Source organism: Grus americana, chromosome 3 (genome assembly GCF_028858705.1).
Source record: "Grus americana isolate bGruAme1 chromosome 3, bGruAme1.mat, whole genome shotgun sequence".
Classification (NCBI taxonomy): domain Eukaryota; kingdom Metazoa; phylum Chordata; class Aves; order Gruiformes; family Gruidae; genus Grus; species Grus americana.
In genome coordinates, this window is record NC_072854.1 from 63,475,562 (window position 1) to 63,502,311 (window position 26,750).

The following is a 26,750-nucleotide window of genomic DNA, read 5'->3' on the forward strand; positions in this document are numbered from 1 at the left end:
GAACACTTTTCAGACTGAAAAATTTATCATAAAATCAATGTTGTCACTAAGCTACGGAATGCAGAATTGTAAATCAGTAGTCTGGAAATACAGAAGAAATCATGCACAGGCACAAAGTAATCATAGCCTTCCTAGAAGATAACTGGTGTGATCTGGTTAGCTTAAATCACATACTAGACTTAGACTAGCAAATTGCTTCCAGTGATGCTGAAAAACACCTTCTTGTCCTGATTGTAGAGAAAATTAAGTGCTTCCTTTACAAAGACTGCTTCATTATACACCCAAAATATAGGTATCCATACTGGGAGAGAATGGACAGCCACTTGTTTCTTGGTCTACACAAAGCTAGAGACCAGCTACTTAGAGGTAAAACAGATTATGTATGATCTCACTAACAGTCACGAAGGCTGAAACGAAAGCAGAACCCATGACAAAGAAATGTAAAGAAGGCAGACAGTGTGAATGGCAAAGAAGTTAGCAGAGTCAGAAGTGGAAAAGTCAGTCAAGCTTTAAAACATAATTTCAGCAGGATCTCTGTATGGTGGTCAGACTTCCAGCCACCTTGACAGAGATCTAACTAAGCTGGATGCTGATGCAGGACTGTTATCTCATTTTTAATATGCAATGCAGGCTCCAGGAATTTAAAAAAACAAACCTGAGAACATATACTAGCAAATAAATGTGTGAATAAACAGATTAAGTACCTAAACCAGGTGGACCTGTTTCCATTCATATAGAGCAAAAAAGAAGGAAATTTAGAGTGCAAAAAGAAATGCTTTTATATTCCTAATTTATTCAATAGCAAGTATTTTTGTTTTCTGTGCTATCAAGACCAGATGCCCTTTTCAACAACATAAAATTTACAGTCCCAGGAAAGGAATATCCAGATAAGAATTCTTAGCTTGTGATTCATATGAAGGATCATATGAAATAATCTCTTCTGTCCTTAATCAAAGAATGTCATAAATTTAATTAGCTATAATATCTCCCATTTTGTTTGGCTCATGGTTTGTTTCTTTATCCCTTTTGATCTTAATATTTCATGTATTTATATTAGCATTACTTGTATTTATTATTGTTATTTCAGCCGTATCCAGTGATTGCACAAATGGCAATGGGCACATATTGAAACATGAGAAATTCCATTTAAACATAAGAAAAAACTTTTTTACGGTAAGGGTTGTCAGACACTGAAAGAGGTTGCCCAGAGAGGCTGTGGAGTCTCCATCTTTGGAGATATTCAAAACCCATCTGGACATGCCTCTGAGCAACCTGCTGTAGTTGTCCTTGCTTTGAGTAGGGGGGTTGTACCACATGATCTCTGCAGGTGCCTTCCCATCTCAGCTAATCTGTGAACTATTCTCTGACTATGTTTAGTTGATATCAGTATTAATATTATGGAGGAGTTGTATTTGTATTTATAGATCTGCTTAGAATTAATCGCAAGAAAGGTGGAAACTCAAGATAATGCAATTTCATGTTAGACTCCAGAAATATCCCATATTGCAGTACTCACAGTAGGTCATTCTGAATTTGAATGTGTTACAGATGCATACATTAATGAGGCCCAGTCTATTTTGTACCTTGATGAGAAACCTCTCCTTTGTATTGATGTGGCAAGAAAGCAAAATCAAATTTCAAATGTAACTAGGGATGGCTACAAAATAAAAATGCATCAAAAAATACTGTAGAACAAAGGGGACAGGAAGCACGTATTCTAGAGCAAGTATGGTCTTGGCATAGCGGGTGTCTGGATAATATGAACAAGTGATTTTTCTCAAGCTAGATTTCCAGACTAATTAGTCCCATTTCCAGCATTTGTACCTGAGGTCAACATTTCTAATTTTTCAAGAATGCTCAGTTTTGGGTAGGATGGGAGAGTGCATATGCAGTCTTGATGGCCCGCCAGTCGGAAGTCGCTGCGGTGTCTGAGAACTTGTCATTTCCTGTCGTGCTTTTCCACCGCAGCTCTTGGCTGTCGAAGAGTCAAACATTTCCTGCTCAGCAGCCGGATGGAAAGGAAGTCCCATCTGCTTCCTGGTGCTGGAGGTGACACGGAGAGCAGGACAGCCAGTAAAAGCAAATGTGCAAAGTGAGACAGGATTTGGTGACCTCTCAGAGCGAAGCTTTTTGTCGTCCTGCTGGAAAGCAATCGTCGTTCCTGTGTATAATTAATTGTATGACTAAAACCATATCCACAGCCCCCAAACAAAAAAGATTAGAGGGTTTAAAGGTTTAGAGATTCATGATTCTTGTTTCCGCTTTCTTTCTTAAATGTATCTTATGATACGTTTCTGGACTTAGATCAGTCAGGGTTGTATCACTCAACATATCACCTCAGAAGAAGAAGCTTTTACTGATTGTTTAAGATAATTTAATGCTTATGAAAAGTGCCAGACAAGTTGATAGCCTTAAAGCCTTCCTCTTCTGGAATGATTCTCCTCTGAATTAGATACAGTGCCTCCAGAAACTGCTTGAAACCTGTTTCCTGCATATTAAATCTGTCTCTTTTTTCTTTATTTTCTGATTGGCCTTGGTCCCTATACCAGTTGGTGTAAATCATCATAATATTGTAAAATTAATTTATGATGTGCTGGCTTGCAGTATGTAAGGCATTTGCCCAGAAAGTGTAGGAAGGTGAAATTTCTCTCTGTATTGAGTACAGAAACAGCAGATCTGTTTAAACTAACTTGGAGGTGGTGTATTCAACAAGAGCTATTCCTACTATTTAAATACTTCCTCAGACAGTTTATCTTGTCAGAAGACAGCTTTTCAGTTAGTCCAGGTAGGTTAGCAAAGAGCCATATCAACCCAGATCCATGTGACCACATCCATACGGGTGCTGTCCTGGTCTGCATCCTACACTGGAAGAACATCCCACAGTTACCAGTTGTGCAGAGATTCTCTCTCTGACTGTGGGACATGCACTAAGGTACATTCATTTTTCTTATGAATTTGCCAGCCTTGGCAAAACTGTCTGTGTCAATAACATGAAAACATTTTTTATATAAACAATTTCCGAGTGGAGTTACTCATCACTGACAATAAAATAAAAAAACCCTCCAAACACTAAATTGACAGCAAGAGCTTTCAATGCAAATTTTCTTAAGGAGTTGAGGTTATAAACTATGGATTGATCTGCAGTGCAAATCATAAATGTATCTGCCTTTACATTGTCTAGTTTGTGTTTTCTGTGTTAGCCCTAATTTTATGGACTTTGCTGATACTCCACTACAGAATTCATGACAAACTAGTAGCGATGTCAGTATCTGGATTTCTGAAAAACATAAACGTGGAGATTTTTTTGGATTACATCTTGGCTCACATATTATGAAAGAGCAAGAGAAATAAATTGATTTTTGGCAGTCTTCAGGTAGGTCATCTGCTTCAATGCTCTGCATTTCCTGTTAACTTCAGTTCATTCCTTTTGAATGCTAGGGGGTTTGTTTTGCTGTGTTTTGTTGTTTTGATTTTCAGTAGCCTTATCACTCATTTTTGTATTTGAAGATAATTTTTCACCGTTATATTTGGCTTCACTGTTATTCTTCTCAGCAGTACAGTCAATAAAGCATATAGAATGTGCTACCAATGGAAAGTTATCTTATGGCTATATAAAAAAGGAAACAGCTGAGTTGGTACTATGACAAGTTTTTAAACTAGAATTTTTAGAGGTTTAGTGGTTTTACTCTCATAAAAAACAGATCACAGACAAAAACATTGCTTTCAGTCTCTTAAAATCTAGATCAGTAAACACTATCATAGCCATTACTTTTCCATAACAAGCAGTTTATCTTAAGATAATGTTTATTTTATCTGGTGCCACTGCACCAGATGACATCTCTGCTCACCCCCTGGACACTATCGATTTTGGAAATGGCACTTGTACAGTCATCCACTTTGGTAGCCAGCACTGATGCCAGGCATGGTGTCTCTGATTTATGCTAACCATGTTTTTTCAGACATAGCAAGGAGTGAAGAGAATGATCACAAGATTGTGTAACTAGTTCATTGTTATTCACTGCTTTTATATTTTCTTCAAATGTTGCTGAGTTTCAATTCAAAAATACTGAAAAGCAAGATTATTTGCTTTTCCTTGTCCTCCAGTTGTCTTAGGTGATACACATTGGGAAGAAAAATAAATAATCATTTAATTTAAAAAAATTACTTTATTGAAGTAGGTTATTAGTACTTCTACTTGCACAAAATTTTTCTTTGTAACATCTTTGAACTCTCCAGAAGGGGACACAGCAAGATATGGTGGAATAATTGTCTGGCCCCACGTTTATCTCTGAGTCCATCCCATAGAGAAAAAAGAAGGCATGAGGCATGCAAACTTCAGCTCCCAATAATTATTATTTTGAAATAGAAATGAATCTGGTTTTCATTTGAATTTTTCAGTATTTGAAATTCTGCCATAAGTTTTGTCAGAATTACCCGTAGAAGATAAAATATAGTTTTACCGGCTCTACTCAAGACACAGTAATCTAGTTCCAGAAGAAAATATCTTGTTTCAGTATGCCTGATCCTTTTTCTCTAGTGTTTCACCTCTCAACATAGCAGCAGTTCATCTGCTAGGATGCTGGCAATAGTAATAGGAGAGTTTGGGAGAAGATGAGGTGGGGGAGAAAGCTATGTGACCCAGATGTTTTGCAAGGCAGTATTTAACAATACAATACATAAGCAGTGGGGAAGAAATATAGATTCTAGCTGCAATGTTCTTTATTTCTGCAAATACAAGGAGCAGGACAACTTAGTAGAAAGGAAAACCAAGAAACATCTACCAATAGGGCATAGGCAATGATGAGCAATATTCTAAAGGGATAAGACACCATATAATTGTGGTTCCTTAGGGAGGACTTGGAGTGGAATATATGGTCCAATATCACTTAACTCTTCAGTTTGTGTGATGGTATGACGTCCTTCAAGGGCATGTCCTAGGCCTCCATGAGACATTCAGGAGGTCAGGGATGCTAATAAGAGAAGGAAGGCATCTAGATTCTTCTGGAATTCTAGCAATCACTTTAATAACAACATTTAATAATATCAAAATACTTGGTGGTATCACACTTTTTTGGTATCAATGGTGTGAAAGATTGAAATGATACTGCACATCATTTGATGAGGCAATCACCGAACATGTCCCATAGCAGTTTCTGAAGCTGTGTGTGAGAAGATATAATCATGGCCAAGTTGCTTGGCAGGTCACATTCAGTCTCCTAAAACTGATCTTGCTGAGGTCAAGATCAGAAAAGAGAAACGGTTAGAAAGATAGGATTTAAAGATGTCTCTGAGAACAGAAGGGATGATTGACACTGGGCTGACTGACTGATAGATACCTTTGTCCTCAGAGCTCATGCCAGTTTGAACACTTGAACCAGTTTTGGCACATACTTCTCTGTGATGAGTAACTGAGGACCAAACAGCCATGGAGATTTTAAATCAGGAGCGTGCAGTTCCTTTTTACTGAGGTATGGGGTACTTCTTGGTGAGGTCACAGTCTGAACCTGAATTCATTGGAACTGTGTACAAAGCATTGAAGTGTTTCCATTCTTGAAACCTGAAATGCTCAGGTTTAGAAGTAATTTATATTATTGACAGTACTTTCTCATTTACAATGATTGAAATGTTTGGACATTTGTTTACAAGGTAACATTTCTTGTAGTTCCTGAGAGAGAGAAATTTCTCTTAGAAGTCTACTGGAACCTATTGATATTTTCTTATCAACATTTCCTTCAGCAGATAATAAAATTGAGGTTTAGGATGAAGGAGAGTGAAATAGAGCTATATGTAATATTGTCTCATCTCTACAAGCAATATAGACAACAAAGATATATTAAAAAATGAAAACTATGAGATGAGCCTATGAAATGTTAGGAGTTAGTGTCATCTCAAATCTCTCAAGCTCCTTGTCCAAGCCTGTCTTTACTTCCTCAGGTATGATTACACTGACAATCCTTCCCCTCTGTACCCTACTTTCATATCCTATCTATCTAATCTCTCATTTCATCCCACTCAGTAGTACTCCGTGACTTACTCCCATCACAGTTTACTCCCTTCCCTCTCCCCAAGCTCTTTTCCCTTGCACTTTTAACTACCTAAATCAGAGGTATCAATGGGACACCCAAAGAAGCGTTTGCTCACCTCGGTTTAGGTGCTCAGACTTGGCACTCAGAGCACGAGTCATGAGAACATCATGTTCAGACCTTTGGGGATGACATCTTTGGGGAATTAAACTGTTTAAATCTTAATCTATTGAACATGTGTGAACTTTCTTCCCCCCTCCCCCAGCAGTATGAAATTTAATCAACTGGGGTCAGATTTCAGAGGGACGGCAAACGGCACATCCTTGATACAAAGTGTGCTTATCCCTCCCTCCCTGCCTCCCTCCATCCCAGGTTTTAATCTGAAACTTGAAACACTCAGTTTAAGGTCATTGGACTTAGTTCACATGGACAAAACTTATTTTTCCATAGCCTTGTCCTTGACAGCAGCTGAGCTATTTTTGCTGTAATATTCCACAAACAAACAAATAAAAAAAAATCAAAACTGCCCAGTGGAGACACCTAAGATGGACAATTTTATCCCAAATGATTGAAGCTTGGCAATGCTACAAGTACCTGAAAAAGGGCCATTAAATGGGAGGTGTCAGAGAATCTAAATAGGTTTTACTATTAACTTGATCTTTAAAGCATGTATTAAAACCATTATTTTACAGTTCCCAAGGTGTTAATCAAATGCATTAATTTTCCTTCCCAGCTGTCTACAAATACAGTAACCTAGGCAGCAGTTGTGTAACAGGCAATGGTGATTAAATATAGGTGCTAAAACAGAGCCTGTGCTTTGGTCTTCTAGTTCTCTGTAAGAAGCCCAGCACTATTCATATGCTTTGATGACCCACATGATCCATATGAGTCTAGGAAGTCTATGGTGAACTGACCTTTTACTGCTCAAATGCTTAGTTAGCTTTTTAAGGTGGCCAGATGGCAAAGAAATAGAAGGCATAGGCAGAGCAATCAAAAGTGCCTCTTGTTGTCACTGAAGTTCACTAATAAGAAGAGACCCTATCTGCTGCTGATAATGATCTCGAACAGATTCAAATCTATGGAGGTGGGTTTTTCAGACATCCCTTGGTCCAAAATATGGCGTGAAGGGTTAAAATCCAGTAAGATCAGTGGAAGTCATCAGTGCTGAGTTTAAACCACTGAACTTTAACTTAGTATTCCCCATGTTACATGTCACAGTTCTGCAGTTATTGCCTAATTTCAGGTCTTTGAACACCTTTTAAATGGTTCTTTCCAAAACATTTCCAAAAACACTGGAAGGATCATTTTTCATTCAAAAGTTTAAAAAGAAGGAGAAGGAGAAGGAGAAGGAGAAGAAGAAGAAGAAGAAGAAGAAGAAGAAGAAGAAAGAATAAACAAAACCATTATTTCCAAGAAAAAAAAAAATCAGATTCTAGTCTCAGTTACTTTAGTGGAAGGGAAGCTGCACCAGTGTATTAGGAGCAGAATTTGATCTGTCCTTTCAAATAAAATTACAGTATTTTCATTGTGCAAAATCTTATTACCTTTGATTTTGAGAAATGCATGGACATGAGAAATTATCATTTGCTCATGGGACCCCAGCATGTGCTATTCCAATTAAACCAGAGAATCCAGATGTAAATGAACTGCTCCTTCAGAGTTCACAGGGCGTCCACATTCACTCAATTTCTTTAAGACAGGATCCATACCATTTTTTGATTTGCCTTAGTTAGCACAGTTGGTATCTCAAAATTACTGCACAGGATTAATTTTTGTTTGGTTTTGTAATTTTGGTGTTTTTTCCCTGCAGAATGGCCATCTGTATATATGTCATGGTTACATTACTTTTTTTGAGAAATGAAAAAAAAGATATTGAAGTTTAAACACTAGTCCATTTCCTTTGTTAGCAAAACAAACAAAAGTGGCCCAAGATTTTCTTAACTCTGAAGGAACATTGTCTGCCTCTGCAAAAAAGCGTTGAAAAATCAGCTGCTGTGGCTCAGTATTGACATTTCCTGTGTCACCTCTCCCCATGAAGGGCTGGACAGAAATGGTCCCTGAAGTGTGTAAACAGAGGCAAAGATTTCTGACATCAGCACAGAATTTATTTGCATCCCAAGAGAATTTGCCAGAACTGCAGAAAAAGGAGCATACTACCCAGATTCCGCCATTCTTAAACCATTTAAAGCTAGCTTAATTATCAGCTAAATTAGTGTTAGTAACAACAGGGACTTTGTATACTTCGTATACCAAAGCTTTAGGTCTTGATGATGTCAGGTGGTTGGGAAGGTCCTGTTTGCCCAGTGGTTGTGGTTTTGCTTTCCATCAATATTCCATCACAGGGATCCCCAAAACATTTGGGTAGACTACATTCAACCCTAATGCAGAGAGTGCCCCATGATCTCACTTACCGCATGAGCACTGTAACCATTTCACATACCCTGTCATCATATAACATTCCTCTGGAGGAATGAAGTTGTTTATGCGGGAAACATCTCCTGTATTGTAGGATACAATACCCCCCCGCAGCAGGGGGGTTGGAACTAGATGATCTTTAAGGTCCCTTCCAACCCAAACCATTCTATGCTTCTATGATATTTTTTTTAATGTATTATAGCAGGGGAAAACAAAGATAACAGTTAATTTGCAAAGAGAAATACTAACATTCACCAAGTAGCCCTTTAGAAATACTTTTCCCAGCTTCAATACCATCAGAAATGTTTACTTTGGATTTTGGGGCGTTCGAAAATAGATGTCCCCTCTGCAGCAAGAAAACTAAGAGTGGCATATACAGTTGTGCCAACAGCCGGTAGTTCAGCGTGCTGTCTCTCACAGGGACCTCTATCAGCTGCCTCAGAAAATGTTACAGAATCAACTGGCCACAGAAATGTTCTTCTTAACCCATGTTAGTTAGATGTTGATATCTGCATTAAAGCCTAACTCCCTGTGGGCTTTCAGAATTGCTTGGTTTGGATGTTCTTATTATCCACATACATCCAAGACTCTTTCTGAGTCCTGCTGGACTCTTGACCTAAATGATACTTGGTGGCATGAATCCCAGGCTGATTGCATGTCCTAGGTAATTACTTCATTCATATTCCATTCCCCACACCACAATTTGGAAGCAAAGTTCAGGTTAAGCAGCTAGCTATGTATGCCAGCTCTACAGTGATTCATATTTGTCTAATGTAAAAGAGAACCACTAAGGTCAGCAGTTCAAAGAAGATTAACGTAATAAAGAAGAGATTTCATTCAATGGTGAATAAAACTAGCAATATTTCTTTTCTGAAGGAAAGCGTGCCTTGAACAACATTCTAGCATTAAGACTGAAGGCAGCAGAAGAAAAATCAGGCCGAATACAGAAACTGACGTGGTTTAGTTATGAATGTGATGATAGAGAAGCAAAATATGGTGTCGCTTTGCTACTTGTTTTGCACTAATATTTAATGTTTAATTTATGTCCCTTGGTTTAAAAGAAAAAAGGTCCCTGCCTACCATCAGTGCACAACCCCCTTCTGTTCTGGAAGCTTTGAAACCTTCTTGCACAAGTCCAATGTTTTATACCCACACTGAGTCTCTTGAAGTCTTAGGAAATGAAGTATTGTACCAAGCTGTAAATGAAATACCTACTGGTAAATATGTACATCATAGTTAATCAATATAAATCTAAGATTTTGTTGTGCCTTTATCCTGACAATTTTTACAAATGTTAGTTATGAATCTTTCTGCTTAGCAAGTGGTGAATATCACTGAATCAGAATGATAGTACTTTACATCTGCATTCCTTAGCGTCATGCAAATACGAAGCAGAGCGCAGGGGACCTGCGCTTACTATAGTGATCTTCTGTATCCACATATTGATTTCCTATTTGATTTGGAGACTGAGGCTGCCTCAACATCTGCAGAATGAAAACTGCTTATACGGTTAGTGCTGTACTCAGGCTGGGGGTTGGCGGGGCGGGGCAGGGGGCAAATTTGCACTGGAGACATTAAGGCCCAGGTGGTATTTACTCAGTGCTGCACAAACAGGTAGATTTTCCATGGGGAAAAAATGCAGTTGGAACCTACTGGTGACTCAGTGTGGCCGAGCAGCTGCAGATAATCCTCCTTGCTGGAGCACTCACCTGACAGTGCCTGTCTGATACCTGACTGCTTGTTCCAGCTCCCACACCTGCTTCTCCACTGCTCCCACCTTTCCTGGCTCTCCTTTCCCTTGTGTTTTTCAAACTTATCTCCTTCTAAAATAACCCCATTGAAACCATTTTGTAAAGCCAGAGATGGCTGAGCTAACTTGAATTTTGCAAGGAATCTAACATTCTCTCTCTTATTTTGTTCTGTTTCTTTTTTCTGTTTTTCATTTTTCATAAGGGCTTCAGGATAAGAACTGTATTATTTCAAAGTTCATAAATTATCTAGCATAACATGATACAGTCCACATTTCTGACAGCCTTAAAAAGCAAGATGTTGTTCAGATGCTACAATTCACCACCATCATCTGTGGCTACTGAGACATGGCGTAGGACACATTAACTGCTCAAAAATGCAGAAGAGCATCATGTATCCCTAAGTTTTTGTTAATTATTGATCTGGATTATAATTCCAGTAAAAATTGCATATAAAAATGCCATTGTATCTTCACTAACTAGCGTTAGTCAGGGTAGTGCTTTAGCGTTTCATATACTGTCTGACTTTGTTGGCTAGATGTTATAACCTAACATTCATCCGAAGCAGTGCAGAGTATCCTTTCTCAGTTTGGAGCTACACCAATATGAGGAGGCTGGCTGTAGAACTGAGGACTTCCACTCTGCGAGTGTGAATTCCCTCTGTGTACTGTGAGGCATTTCAGAGACACAAGGAGAAGATCAGTTTAGGAAACAATGCTGAACACATAGCGTTGACCCAGAGCATCCCAAAGAAAAGGTCCTCAAACAGAGAGGACACCCTCAAAGTAAAAGGGAAGAATGAATGTCCTGGCAGAGAGAAGGCACCAGTGTGCTCGCACCAGGACAAAGTCCATCCTTCCTTTTGCACAGCAGGGACTGAAAGCAGGCTGTGAATCATAGTGGATGCTGCCTCCAGCCATCTCTAGAGTTGACCTGGAGCCCGCAGCCACTGGGGCTTGGGTGTGGAAAGTGTTAAACTGGAAGAGGTTATCTTCCCCCAAGACTTCTCATCCTGAATTTCTTGGCAGCTTCCTTTTCTTCTACAATGTCTTAGTTTGTGGGATCTGTTTTCACTAAATCTGTGTGTCACCTTCGATACAGAAACAGAGAAGGGATGGGAGCTGCAGGCATGATCAGACAGCTAAGGGTGCAGTCACACATTGCCCTGTAAGACTGGGGGCTGGCTCCTGTGCTGCCACCCTGTCTGGAAAGCCATGGCTGCATGTGGAGGGAGAGGAGGAGGTTGGCATCAGCATTTCTGTGTAAGAGAAAGAACAGAACGGGGGAAGTAGGAGCAGAGAGCTCTTCCTTTCCTGTGTTGGGACAGGAACCTGGGGTCAGCTGGGAAGAAGGAAGGAGGGTGGTAATGTGACTACAAAATTAAAAGGGAATAGTGTCCTAATAAGAAAAATGATGGAATGTTCCAGGGGTGTGATTCTTATTGTATATATTGGGAGGGAGGGAGCAATGGGCTGCTAAAGTATTAGGCATGATCTTTAAAGCAGTGGAAACTGTAAAAGTGCCCAAAGAAGATGTCAATGCTGCCTAAGTTTCTGCCCTGTTCAGTTTTGCATTGCTCGCTGCTGGAAAGCAGACAATTAAATCAAAAGACGCTCAGTAAAGGCTCTTTCAAAGAACCAAGCTTGAAAAAAGCAATGAAGCATCTCAGTCTCAAATAATTCAGCTTCAAAGCAACTAAGAACTATGTTCATAGTGGGCAGCTCCCTCCCAACAAGGATAATACTGTAGGTCTGGGCAGTAGAAGGAGGAGAGTTAATTTAGGGTGAGCTCAATGCTAGGCTAAGCACACAATAAGAGAGTGAAAGCCTGATTCAAATCATGGGACATTTTTTTCCCAGTGATTTCAATAGGACCAACATTTGACATAATTTGCTTTGTGTCACTTATTTCTTTTTTCTCAAAAATGTGTGTATTAGTATAGCTTTTGGGAAATATGCTGGCTTGACCTCCAGGGCACGAAGGACATCCACTCCCAGCAAAAATACCTCAAGGGCAGCAAGAGACCAAAATGCTTCATAGTGCCCTACTTAGGCTCCATAGTCAGAATCTGTTGTCCTTCTTTTGACAAATATTCTGTTTGTCAGGTAATCCTTTTGAAGTCATGGGGCTACCCATTGTTTGAGGGATTCAAAATCTGACAATAGAGGAGTCCCTTCTAAGAGGGAAAATGCTGATTCTTTGTTCCACCCTTGGTATTTTGGATAGCGTACCTCACAGCCGTGCTAACTGTGATGACTATTGTTTTCATGATGTTGAAATTGTTGGCTAAAGCTTTCATCTGCGTAATTCAGTATTTGATTTTTCATCTGGAGGAAGGAAGATAGGGCTGTCTGATTTTTTTCTTCAGTTGAAGTTTTGTTTTCACAAATAATAAAAAGCACATTAGCTAAAGAACTAAAAAAATAATTGGAGATTAAGGTTACTTTCAGAGTTCTTTAATAGTGTGGTGTCCTTAAAAGCATGGAAGATTTGATATAGCCAATGCACAAAATTAGTCTAGTCTGTGCTTGATATAAACATACATGATATCAGTAGGAATTCTTTTTATATACGAAAGGAAAAGCAAATCTCTCAGTTTATATATACTATGAAAATATTTGTTTGCTGAGTACATGCTGAGCATCTTTCCTGCCTTTTCTCAGAATAGGCCCTTGTCTCTCTGTGGTTAGCCAAACTGGATACGTGGTTCATGTAGTTTAAGGATTGCTTAATTTACAGACCTCTGTCCTTTGTACTTTTCATTTATGCTGCTGGCACATCATGCCAATGGCTGGATGTGCATTACTAATACAGTGTTTGTCACTTTGATTTTGCCATCTTCATCTGAATCATATGTGCAGCACTGGATTGTTACTAAGCCTGTAGAGTTAGGATATTTAGAAGGAAAAGTTCTTTCTTCTGTTCCTGTTACTGAAGAGAGTACTGCTGAAAATAGTGCCAAAGTAGTTTAGCAGAGACAGAAATGCGGTAGAGTCTGGTCATCACCCCCAAGTTCTGTTTTTACAAACTGTCACCAGGTGGTGGAACTGAGCTGGCTGACAGGAACTGCAAAAGTTGGCCAACAAGTTCATCTCTCCTAGGGTACATGGCAAGGCAAGATCTACATGGCAAGGCAAGATCTACGTGGCTAAGGGTGGCAGAAGGCAATAAGTGATTGAAGTTGTTTTTTGTTTACGCTCACCGTTTCTATGATGCAGTTTATGAATTGACACCAAAACAAGTTGTGTATCAGTACTATTGCAGTAGTTACGGATTGCTATGCAAAGGAAGGAATAAAGTAGATAAACTGTTAAAATAGCTTCATCGTAAGAAAAGATGTACCTGGAACCAAACCCTAAGTCTCACAGATTCATCTTCCTTTGTCTTACTCCTCACCCTTGACTCCCATGACCCCAAACAGCTGAATTCTGTATTTATCAGGACTTCAACACAGAAAAATATTTACGACACATCTGTTTAAGTTACCTCTCTTGTGTATGTGCTGTATACACGCTGAGTCCACTTGGCTACCTCTGTTCATGCCTCAGTTGTTCTTACCCTGCAAATTCATAATCCACAGCCTAGGCACCTGAGGAGCCGTTCCTTATAGTTTACAGACCCAGTTCAGCCGTGCACACAAATTGAAAATGAGATTCATTTAGGAGTGAGAACAAAGGCTCATCCATCGATATAAAAGCCACAGGGCTTCCATTTATTCAGCTCTTAACTTTCTTGTTAACCAGGTAGAAATGAGCCAAGAGGCAGGCACGGTAGAAAAATTATTTACTCACAGCAACTGGAATTAGATTAGCTGTTAGGAGGCATTGAACTGGGACAACAGCAAGTATAATGAAAGTACATTGATAGGGGCATTTGGGGGAAGTAAGAAAAGACTTTTAAAAGGCTGCAAAAGTGGTTAGATGAACAGGAAAGATTGTTGCAGGCATTCAGAGAGTGGGTTGTTCTGCTAACTGTGTTTGACAGTAGCTGTGTCTTCACACCCCACTGTTTGGAAAGGTAGGTACAAGAAATGGCTGCCAAGTCCCTGAGCTGGATGTATTCTACCCATGCACTGGCTTTATACATCTCATTTGTGAGGTCTTTCTAAGCAACGTTTCTTCCATAAAGGGACTCAGCACATAACCTTTTGGCAAGTTCTCCCTTGAGTGTGTCATGCCGGTGATCATATCCTGTGATCAAGCCTCTGAATTCAGGGCGGTTTCAGAATGAGTCTGAGCCTTCACAGGCGGTCGCCAGCCCTTGCCCTCCAGAAACCTGAGGAAGTTGCTGGGGACGTGCTGCTTATCCACCTCCCCGGTTATCAAATTGCTCAAGGGCACAGGGGTTCAGAGGAGGACTATACGTGGACCAGCATTCTTGGGACACTAGCGAACAAGAAGAGAATATTAATATCAGGAAACCCAATACTGATTTGCAGATCATCAGCTGCCATGTACCTATGCATGAACTCACATGATGGCATCTGTGATGCTAATCCTGAAAGTTACAGATATCTGACCTAATTTCCTAAAACCGGTCTTCATTACCACTGTCTGACTAAATCTCTGGAGAATGCTATAACCTTCAAGAAAGATAAACCACAGGGATAGGAAGGGGAATGGAAAAGGGGGAACTGCTTGCAGTGAAGATGAAGGGGATGATTAAGAGGCCTTCTCCACCAAGGGAGCAGAATGCAGCTGAGACTAGTACGATCAGTCTAAGGAAAAAAATCCAGGAACACACTGCACAGGACACATTATGGTTGAATAGAAGGAACAGCCTCCATGTGCTGGCCACCTGCTGTACAAGAAGTTGATGAGAATAACTTTCCAAGGAAGAGAGAGAAAGATTTATCAGGTGAATAAAAGACCAACAAACTAGTATGTTTAAAAAAAGAAACATTGACTTATTATGAACATTAATATTTATATGGGATGAAGATTAAGATTTAATAAGAATATCAAGGTTTCCCTAAAACTGAGAGGAAGCTCTGATCATCAAACTAGATTGTTAATACTTGCTACTTTTGCAACCTTCAGCACTTACCAATTTACTTTGAAATTACTGACACCTGTCCCACCAGGTTGTTAACATTAGCAGAACTCAAGAGGCAAAGTTAGCGTTCTTCTTTACCAGAATCAAAGCTGTTGTGGTATTAGCATTGCAGTAGCCATGATAGTGCAGGGATATGTGAGAGGCCAAGCTAATAGGGAAATACACGTAGTTTCCTTGGATAGCTGAGAAAAACAGGCAAGCTTTACAGTTCACATGCCTTTCCCAGTCAGCACTCCAATAGTAAGCTGGGTGAGGGTGGCTCAAGCATTCAGTTCATATTGATGCCTGAAATTGCTAAGCAGAATTCGAGAGCCTGGTTGCTTGCAGCGCTGGCTCCCTCCACCTGCTGTTTGCTCTGTCTCCTGCAATGACAAGATAAGCCACCACTGAAGTGTATATGCACATGAGCAGGGGGCAAATTTGGCAGCCAGTGCTTGCCTTTCATTGCAGGATGCTTTCAAATCCATGAAAGAAGATCACTATAAAAGATGTTGGTATTTATTTTATGGTATTACTAGTACAGCAGCTGCTAGATGGTATGTGGCATCATTTGAAATGTTCTCATGAAATTTGCTATTTGTTCTAGGCACTGATTGCTTGGATAAACCTTGTGAAAAGTTGGTGGATGCAGTATGACTGAGCAAAAGTACTTGACTTATCAAAAACACCATCAGTTTGAATAGAGCTATAAAGTATGTTAAAAATATTTTCTTAAAGATTTCAGCTCTAATAAATTGGCCAGGCTGTTAGCCTTGAAATGAAACCCAAGTGAATAATGCATTTTGAATAATTTGAATGTTGCTTCTTTTTCTCCTCACAGGATAACCAAAACATATCCTGCTTTCCTCAATTGCTTTTCAGAAGTGTTTGAGCATTCTGTGATACAATTCAACTCTAAATTTTATGTAAGCATGTGGTATTTATTTCAGTATGTTGCTTCATTGTTAATGTCAGATGTCATATGGATTCGTTTTCATTTTCAAACAGGTTAAGTATAAAAACAATTTATTGCAAAAAATATTGTGCTATGTGATTTTAAAACCCAACAGCTGTCAACACTAGCACATTTAATGTAATATTTTGTTTTCAATGAATGTATAAACCACATCATCCTGAGTTTGATATCCATGGATAGCATCAAAAACAAGGGGCACAAACATGACTAAAGCCTGTAATGGGAATTATTGTAGAACCAGTGTCAGTGAATTATTGCAGACTGTTTTGTAGTATTCAGTTTTCTCTGCCGGGTTGTTTGATTTAATCTTTTGTTCGTCATTTTAGCAAAAAATGTCACTGCAGTCTATGTTCTGTGTGAAAACATCCTTGATAGTTAGAATTTAGATTTTGTGCCCTTCCTGCCCTACGTTCTTTTCTCCCAGAAGCTTCTACAATTGGTGACAATTTAGAAAAAATGATCCTAACCTGAAGTTAGCACATTTTCCCAGTTAGTGTCTCTTACTTACTTTCAGATAGCAATCTGTTATCCCACAGGATATCTCATTTGAGTCCCTTGGACTATCCTTTCGCAGGTCTTATGAAGTTGCAAGTCTGTAAAATTCCCCATTTCTATGGGTCAGTTGAGGAATTTTATTCTTCCAGTGCTTCATGGGAGTATTTTGTACACAAACTCAGATTCTGCCACCATTTACTTTGCCATTAACCAAAGGCTGTGTTAGAGGAGTGTTTGCAAACCACATTCACTACAAATTGCGGTGTTAAGTTCTGTATTGGTGCATGTTTGCGGGGAAAGATTCGCCCTGGCCCATAGTGTCCACAGGGAGCAAAATTGCATGTATGTGTTGATTCTTATATATTTCCCTGGACTGCAATCAACTGAAGGAGAGAGCTAGCCATTAAAAGTTAAAAACTGCAGAGATGAGCAACCTGCACACTGATGGTAGATATGAAGTGCAACTTTCAAACTTCTCATAAGGTTGGATGGGTCAGCATTGACTTTCTGCTGGTTTGTACCCATTCGCAGTGATATACTTAAAGAGTGTAGCACAGTTTATCATGGAGCAAATGTATGCAAACTGTACCCTCCATAACCTGAGGGGGGATAAGGTAAAACAATGGCATCTCTTCCATTTTAGGAAGGTGCTTTTCAGAAAGTAGGACCTGAAAAAATGCACTTATAAGTGTATTTCATAAGCTCATTTTATAAATCTGCTGCAGGAGATTTATAAGAGCTCCAGCAGGCTCTCTTCTTTGCCTGTTACAGGCACATGATTGCTTTCTGAGCTCCCAAGTTAGGCACAGGCAGCACATACAAGGGCAGGGGCCTGGGGACTTACTGTAGGTCACACTGCTGTCAGCGCAGAAATGCGAATGGGGGCTACCGTCTCTTCAGGTTTCCAACAAATCTATGAGTGCTTGGGGAAGGACAGTGGGCTTTAAAGGATGTCTGTGAATGCTGCCTAATTCTAGAGCCAGCTTTAGGTAGGAGCCTCTGCTGTTTGAAGGGTTCCTGGGTTGCACAGCTGGCCTTACAGTGGCTGAGCTGGGACATGCAGAGGTTCTAACAAATGAACCATGGAACAGAGAAGTTGTGGGACAGCAAACCTGGTCAGGAGAAGAGGAATGATAGGGCTGTGGGTGAGGTCAGAAAGTGGCCTTCTATCCTGGTTTTGGCAGGGAGAGAGTTCATTTCCTTCCTAGCACCTGGCATAGCGCTATGGTTTGGATTTAGGATGAGGATAATGTTGATAGCACACTGATGTTTTAGTTGTTGCCAAGCAGTCAAGGACTTTTCAGCTTCTCATACTGCCCTGCCAGTGAGAAGGCGGGGGGCGCCCAAGAAGCCAGGACAGCTGACCCAAACTGGCCAAAGGGATATTCCATAACATACGAAGTCATGTTCAGTATATAACTGAGGGGTGGGCCGGCAGGCAGGGCAACTCAGGGTCTTGCTGAGCATCAACTTTGGGTGGTGAGAAATTGTGCTGTTCATCACTTGTTTTGTCTTATTATTCTTACTATCATCATCATCATCCTTTTTTGTTTGGTTGGGTTTTTTCCTATTAAATTGTCTTTGTTTCAACCTGCGAGGTTTTTTTCCCTTTTCCACTGGGAGGGGGGAGTGAGCAAACGGCTGTGTGGTTGTTTTAGCTGCCTGCTGGGTTAAACCATGACACCTTCAGAAGTATAAATATAGCTATTGAATACTGTGCTGGTGTTTATTCCTGCTCCTTGAGAAGGAAGGACAGCCTTAAATTCAGGGTTGCCTTATCACAACCCTGGCCCAAAGTCACAGTTTCTAAATTTCTGTAAAGACTATAGAATATATTGGACAAAATGTGCAAATCACTCCTTATCGTGTGAGAGGTCTCTTTAGGCAATCAGAAAAACTTGCAAAAGGATGCTGACTAACTTCTGCATGCTCATTCTGGCAGATGTGGCTCTTCAGTTCCTACAGGACGCAGGAGAGGTGGTAGCTTTCCTCTAGTATGAGGAAGTTAATCCTGAATATTGTCTCCAGCAAAATTACAAGAGCCTGAAAGGCAGGCAGCTTTCCCTGGTATGTGTTGTAGTTCTATCCACTGTGAATTCAGCAAAATAAAAAAGTAAGATTTAGGTTTTGTGATGAGGGTCCAAGTGGTCTTGTGGAGGAGGCAATTTCCATTTGTCATGAGCTGACACAATAAGCAGAGCTTTGCCTTTGCAAGCTCTGCTCAAAGCATGACGGAAACTCCACCAGCCCAAAGTATGTGACCCTGAATTCAATAGGTGCTCTGCCGGTGGGAGGGCTTGCGGCACTGGACTCTGGCCATCACCGTCAGTCTGTGGGTGTCATAATTAACTGCCAACCTTAATGAAACCCAAAATATATTCTCGTTCTCCTTTTCTTAGAAACCCAAATACAAGAGGGACTGACTTTCATAAAGTGCTTTGGCAATACGCATTCCCTAGTTTATCCCATCAGATTGGACTACAGCTGTGCGGGACATGCTGTACTTCCTCAAGGGCACTCTTTTAAATGAGCCAACAATATCAAAACCTCAAGGGCAATGCGAGCCAGCTCTGCACATGCTTTTAGACTTTGCGTCCATTTAAACCACCAATTGCTGTAGTATCTCCCGTTAAAAATGATAAATATAAAGCCTCTTCCAATTTTTTTTGTATTTATTTTATTTTAATGTAGAAGCTTGGATTTCATGAATATCATCTGAGTGCACTAAGGGGCCTTCCTGGCCCTGACAAGCTGCACAGAGGACTCTACCCCACCCCTGCCTGAGGTCCCAGGAGGTCCCTTTCAAGTAACCTTGGGCCTTCAGTCCTACTGCCTCTCTGGTGTAGGAGCAGCCTCCAGCTCAGCCATGGACCCTGTGGACTGGCTTCGGACTTGTTTTGTCGCTACTGACCTGCCCAGTGATCCCCATCTACCCTCACCAGACTTGGCCCTGCCCAGCAGAACTGACCATCCAGCTTGACCTTGGACCTGCCCCACCACCATGAACTGGCCTGATGAGCGGCAGTCCCAGCTGAAGCTGGCACAGGTGTCTCGCTCAGGCACCGCAGGGCTGGTGAAGCCCTGTAGCTGCTGGCCATCTCATTGCGCTCACCTCCTGCCTCTCCATACCCTAGGCAGCCCCGGCCCTCGCTGCACCATGGCCTTTCACTGAAGAACACTTCTAGATAACTTCAGGGGTTTTTGATCTGGATAAAAAGAGCACCAAAATTGCAAGCTAGGATCTCAAAAGTTAAGAACTAGTAGAATCAAGTTTGCTAGAGTGGGGTCCCCTTGTGAAATGCAGACTGTCCCCCATGGGCACACATTGCGGGGTCGGGGGGGTATTAGCAGTGGCTGTGAACAAGCATGAGCACCCAAAGCAGCATAGCTGTGATGGTGTGAGGTGCCCTAGCAGGTTAATTTATTTTGCTGAAGGATAATATGATAATAGCTTAACTGACTTGCTGAAACACTATAGCAGGAAATTTGAGACACAAATAAGGACAGAATTCACTTTTCCAAGGTAGCGTTCATTCGTTAGAGCTGCTTTTTCTTCTTGCACTGACTCATTTATTTTGTTTTCTCTCTCTTAGAAATGAGTACAAGGGCGATACTTCATACAGCTTATTAAGAGCACAAGTCCTTTTTATTCCCACAGGACAACTAATGTTCTAATACTATATGGTTTATGGCAATAAACTGCTGTATTCATACTCACAGAAACGCCAAAACCCATCTAACTTGTGAGTGCTATACTTTGTGATCTGCATTAGAAGAACATGAATACAATGCGGGAGTCCAAATGTGAGTACATACTCATGGTGTTTGAAATAGTCATATATAGGCATATATATATACCTCTGTGTATGAGTGCATGTGTGTGTGTGTGTATCAGCAGTGAGTGCATACGTGTGCTGCATCAGCAGTACAAAGAAGTCGTTACTCACAGCTGTGAAATCAGATGGATATAATATGTTACTTATATTTTATTAAGTTCCATTTTATATGTGTGCGTTACAGGTAACTAGCTACCATATTAAAAAAAAGCAAGACACTAAAATGGCAGTAAAACACACTTAGCTGGAGGGCTTAGGATTGGGGATAGTAGAGTGAGGGAGGCGGGGCGAGAGAGAGAGAAGTTGACAGGCTAAAGCAAACGTACATGGAAATGTCTACAAATTGTTATATCACATCTCTACACAGGCCTGTGATTCATGAATGCTGGAGTTCGTTGCATGGTGTGCAGGTGATACATTCAAATAACTTGGAGGCTTTTTGTATATGTTTACTTTACCCTTTGTCACTACTTTCCCTTACTATCTCATGATTTTCAGTCATTCTCCTCTTCCTGCTTTTTCCTCATCTCTGTACAGGCTTTTTTCCTTCTTCCTGCAGCCTGGACACTAGTAGGAAGGAGATGAGCACCTAAGTCACAGGGTTCTTTATGAACTAGAAAGAGCAGTTGCAGGATCAGTCCAAATCATGAGAGAATCTTTAGATATCTTTTTCTTCTGAAGTCTAGTGTTCTACTGAGCATTTTCTGGCTAGAAGATTTGACCGAATTACAGTTTGGATAATTTTGATGATGGAAGCAGTATATGACTACCTGGGACCTGGAAGATGCTTCTGCCAAATTTTATGTTTGTGGTCCACAGTTTGGAGACACTAGAATTCATCGGTGAAACATTTGCAAGAGTTTTGTAAGGGAAGAAAAGTTATATTTCTTCAACCATGCTGAAAGAAAAAGCTAAATTTTGGGGGTTTTTTTTGTTTTTTTCAAATGGGAAAAACAGTCAAGGCTGACATGGTAAGGAAAAGAAAATCAACTTGAGTAAGATTAATAAGGTCATCAATTCTGGCTTAAAATTTAGCATCTTGATCTGTTGTGACACTTAATTGGTGTGCTTTTTTAGTGTCAGTCTATATATCAAAACCCAGCAAATTCCCTCTGCATTTGACATGGAGACTGTGCTTAAGCAAACAAGGTAACTCTCTCCAGGCAATTACCATGAATCTGTTTATCAGCAGTAATAACTTCTGTGTCATCTCTCATACAAGATCCTGATTCACCTAATTTGTATCAGATGCTACTGTCTGGAGAGGGTATCTTCCTTGTTTAGGCAGCCCTCCTGAAATCTGAACAGCCTGAGGAAAATCAAGGTTACCGGTTAATCTGCTAATCTTCCTCCCTGAAGGCATCTTCTAGAAAGTTCAGGAAGCACAGGTATTTCAGGACAAGGGTCGTAAATATTAAACTAGCATTTCTGAGATTATTGCAAGGAAGTTATTCTGTACGATAGACAAACCTAAGAGGCGTTTAAGACTTTCAACTCTTGAGGACTCTTGATGGAATGGCTGCTGACCCCAGAGTGACAGTACCCCTTTGGGCTCTTGAATTTTACACATTGCAAGTACTCTTGTCTCACTGTCTCAGTCCTCTACTTCTTTTATTTGGTAAATGTAACATTAAAAGAAAGCAGTCTTGGCACTAGAGCCACATTAATAAATTGCTTCTTTTAAAAAGAGATGAAAAACTTTTAATTCAGACTTCACAGCTGTTTAAAATATGCACAATGACTCGTTCATCAAAAGGCTATTTAGTTTCCTTTTAGATGGAAAGCTGATAAAGTGCATTCACAGTAGAGTAAGTGGCAAGCTACAGATTAACATGCTGTAAGATGCGTAACATATTGCAAGTTATACAAGCAGTAAGTGGGAAAATACCAGGCTTTTATATGACATGTTCCAAGAAGGATATAACTCACAAAGAAATAGATTAAACATATAATTAAGTTGACATAATACACTGAATAAATTTACCAAATGGTACCATGTTCAGTAGAATAAAGAAAACATAATATAATGGGTGCCAAGCGTACTGAACAGGGTAAAATTCTTCATGAAACTGATATATAACTCACAACACCAACTAAATCTAATGAGTCGATGAACAAAGCAAGTGAATGACACTTGTAACAAGCGTGTGAAAGATACTGAATCAGAGGGACCACAGGAACAGATGAACTGTGCAGTAATAGATTTTGCTTTGCAAACTCTGTAGGTATCAACACATCAGCAGAGGTATAGGTATCAAACAGAAGCAGAAGTATAAGTACCAACACATCAGAGAAATATATTAGATTCCTTTGCCATAAATTATAAAGAGATGGGAAATTATAACAGTAAAATTATATCATAACACATTATCATTATCGTATTTCAACTGCTAAATACTTTTCCTTAATTGCTTATAGGTTGCTTTGCTTTATATATGAGTTGCAATTTTCTGTAACTTCTATAAGTACAAAGCAAGTTAGAGATGAAGTAAAGTTCTAATTTAGATTCATCATCACAGGAATATACTAGATTGCTTTGCCATAGAATGTAAAGGGATGGGAATTTGTAACAGTAAAGTTACAGATTGTTTTGGTTTATGCATGAGTTGCAATTTTTTGTAGCTTTTATAAATACAAAAACATGAATAGATGAAATAAATTTCTAAGTTAGATCCTAAAATTTAAAAATTATATTTTTTGAGTGTGATAAAGGGTGGTGATCTGGTGCCAATGAGGACAGAGGTTGGATTTTGAAGTCTAAATAATTTTGTCATGTCTAAAATTACCATATTTGAATATATTTAAAATGGGATGGTACTACACAGTAAGTTTGGATGGGATTTACAGTGCTTTCACTACCTTTGTTCACTCTTCTTGAAAGTTTACTCTGTAATCAGGAGCAAACTAATTTATCTTTAGTGAGCAGTGATGCTGACAATGCTCTCACTTTATGGGAAATATCTGAACGTTAGTCACCTAGTCTAAGCTAGGTTCCTTTCCTATCAATGGATAGCAATGAGCTCTTCCAAAGGGCACTTCTGCCTATTCCAAAGATGAATAAATGTAAGCTGGTTGAGTCAGATGAGAATCCTAATAATAAATGAAAGTTAACATGAATAAAAATCTAAGTCTCTTCAATTGAGATATTAATGCAAAGAAGCTCATGTGCTGTAAATTCACGAACTACTACAGTGTCTACTGTATCTTTACATCACAAGGTATAACCAAGAGAGAAGAGTGCAGTTAACATTAAAATGCATTGTTTTTTTTATTCACTGGTTTCCATAATCTGGATAGTTTTCCCTTGCTTAAAATTTCTGTAACTGCAGTTTCTTCACTCCTTTCTTCACAGCCTTCACTCCTCTGACACACTCTTGTTACTTTGTGATGGCAATAAAAGATGTGGCTTTTACTACAGTTCTATGTGAGGACTCTTACAAGCTAGGGTGGTGACAGTTTTGAGGAGGAGTTTGTTCCCTACACAGTCTTGCCTGGGAAGGGTCTGAAGGGAGGTGTGGAGTCAAGCTCCAATTACCAATTCAAATGGTAATTCAGTGACCATTTTTCTTTCCATCTCGTTATGCTGTTAATCTTGCAGCAATTTATTTTTCTTCTCCTTACCCTCAGGATTCCATTTCCATTCCCAGTTTGTTTATATTTTTACTCCTTGTGTCATTACAACATTCTGACACGAATATCTGACAGAAAAATATCTGGCGAGAGTATTCATTTCCTGAAAATGGTCAAAATTTGAGCCTCTGGTAGACAAGCAATTTTTTCCCCATTTGTTTTAGAGCTATTGTTACAATACTTACTTTGCCTGTCTAGATCTTTCAAGTAATGTTGAACAAACCTTATCAATGTCCAGCCTTTGGTAACAAGGCAGGGTTCTGGAGGATAAGACCTGGCCCTGGGAAACAGACTGTATCTCCACCTTCAGCACTGACTCTTGTGAAGCTGGGGAGAAGGTTTAATTGTTCCATGCCTCAGTTTCCTCACCTTTAAAATGGAAAAAAAAATCAATCAACAGTTGTCTTAAGATTTGAGATAACACAAATGAAAAATGCTGGAGACAGAGGTGGCTCAATTCTAATACAGCAGTACAATTCCAGTATGCTGGGGAAATTGGCTTTTTTAAACACCCTTAAAAATTCTGAATAATTTTCCAGAAGGAAGTTGTGTAACACATGGAAACTGATTATTCAAATTAATTTTATTTTTTTCTTTCCTGGTTGACCATTTCCGAAGTTTCATTCTTTGTCAACGTAGTTTATTGTATTTGGTATGAAGACTTAACTTCATTGTCAATACTGTACAGTATACTATATAGTGTCCTGGCTTATCATCATTATTGAAAATAATCTAGAGGAAATATTCTTCTACATTAATTGTTTGGTTTATACCTTGTTTGTGCATTTTAACAAGATTCAATCATGAAAGATTTCTGAACTTGAAAAACATTTCCTAAAGACATTATACTACAATGTAGACTCCTGGAGGAGAATTAAACTTCTGAAATGGCTCAGAATTAATATAGTCCTTAAATCATTGTGGGAAGGGTCACTACCAAAAGCAGAACGTTTTCATATTAGTGATATATGACTGTTATCTTGCTTACTGCAGAAGAAACTTAGAGTGGGAAGGTTGTCTGAATGAGTGAGAAGTGCTTTTGCTACAGTTATACAATTAAATTTCAGGTCACAGTAGACCTAGATCTAGAATTTCTGGCACAGCGTCTTACAGGCTAGAAAGCTGCTGAAAGCTTAAGACCTCCTACCATGATCTGATTTCAGAGAGCTGTGTTAGTTTAACACTTCATTATTTTTTGTTGTGGAATGTGATAAAATAGAGGTGGTGTTTTGAATTTTCTACTTACAAGAACTTTGTACCACAGAAAAATTACTCAAGTTTAGGTATTTGCAGATAAAACCAATATATTATACGTGAAAAAACAGTTACATATTTACGCAATTGCCTCTTGATTTTTGTCCACTGTATTTGCACATAATCTTTGCTCTAGAATGTTTAAACCTTAGAGCATTCATCTTTGTTAGGATTCATGTTTGAAGCCACTAATATATATATGAATGTTCATAACAGTAAGAACTCTGTCTTGATAGAAGATTTTTCTTTTTTCTCATGATTAAATCCATCAGATAACTCCATATGACAGAGAAATGAAACAAAAGAAGACTTACTTCTTAAAAAAAAAATCATTTCTCCCACTGAGAGCCTGAGGCTAAAGTGTTTGTCAGGTTTAAAACGCAGGGTCTGGAGCAGGTCTGGAGCAGATTAGGAAGAGTGTCAAAGAGGAACAAAACCAAACACAATTGGTTCTTGTTTGAAGAATGGTAGCTCTGTAGCTGAAGTTTCTGTGTAGTTCCTGACAGTTTGTGTATGAAGAAACATTTTGTGAATAAACAATTATACTAAGAAATTACTTATGATTTCTCACAAGTGATTTCTTCTCTGAATGCAAAATGGGTGTCTGTCTTTTTCAAAATAGCCATGCCATTATTGCAAGCTTTCTTGCTTCCTTATTCATTACTACCTACTTTCTCTCCTCGTTATTAGAATCACGTACTTTGAAGTGATCGTCCACTGTGAGAGGAGGATCCTGGTCTTCCTTGCAACTTCTTATAAAGCACTAAAAGATGAGTTGTCTTTCCTTCTCCTTCTTATCTCAATTGTTAATTAACCTATGGAGGAAGCCGAATGAAAAAGAATAGTGTCTTAGCTTTATTGATGAGACATAAAAATAGATTTTAACTAATAATTTCAAATATGTAATACACTGCAGTTCATTCAGGTCACCTCTCGACTGCATAGACTGGAGTGCAAGGCAGATACAAAGTTCTCTAGAAATGTAGAGGACAACTAGAGAAAAATTAAGTATCACTTCACTCTTCATATAGCAATCATTAAAAAATGAAAACAGTAATAAAATAGTCTTACTTTTTATCCTAGTTTGTTCTTGACACGCTCATTCAGTCGCTCAAGAAGGAAACCTGAGGACTACTGCACTTCGTAAGCTTGAAACACGCTCATACTATATTTGCAACAGAAGCACTGGTGAAAGAATAAAGGGTTTCATCTGATGGGAAAGAGTCATGCACAATATGCTAATATGAAAAATTGTAAGTTAACTTAAAACACGTGGAAGTAAAGGCTCTACTGCACTGGTAGATATCAACGAGAATAATTACCAGAGAATTCTCAACAA

The 26,750-nt window shown here is 39.3% G+C and overlaps 1 long non-coding RNA gene across 2 annotated transcripts in view; it reads left to right on the forward strand.

Annotated features, from left to right (window-relative positions):
- The window catches only part of LOC129205241 (uncharacterized), a 47,751-nt gene extending 26,359 nt beyond the window's left edge, over positions 1-21,392 (forward strand). The window contains exons 3-6 of one of the 2 annotated variants that reach the window (XR_008576667.1): positions 15,828-15,933; positions 16,062-16,146; positions 18,634-18,758; positions 19,383-21,392. This is a non-coding gene — a long non-coding RNA (uncharacterized LOC129205241). The remainder of the gene's footprint in view (positions 1-15,827; positions 15,934-16,061; positions 16,147-18,633; positions 18,759-19,382) is intronic. The other variant, XR_008576668.1, reaches the window with a different exon arrangement.
- The last annotated feature ends 5,358 nt before the right edge of the window (positions 21,393-26,750 follow it).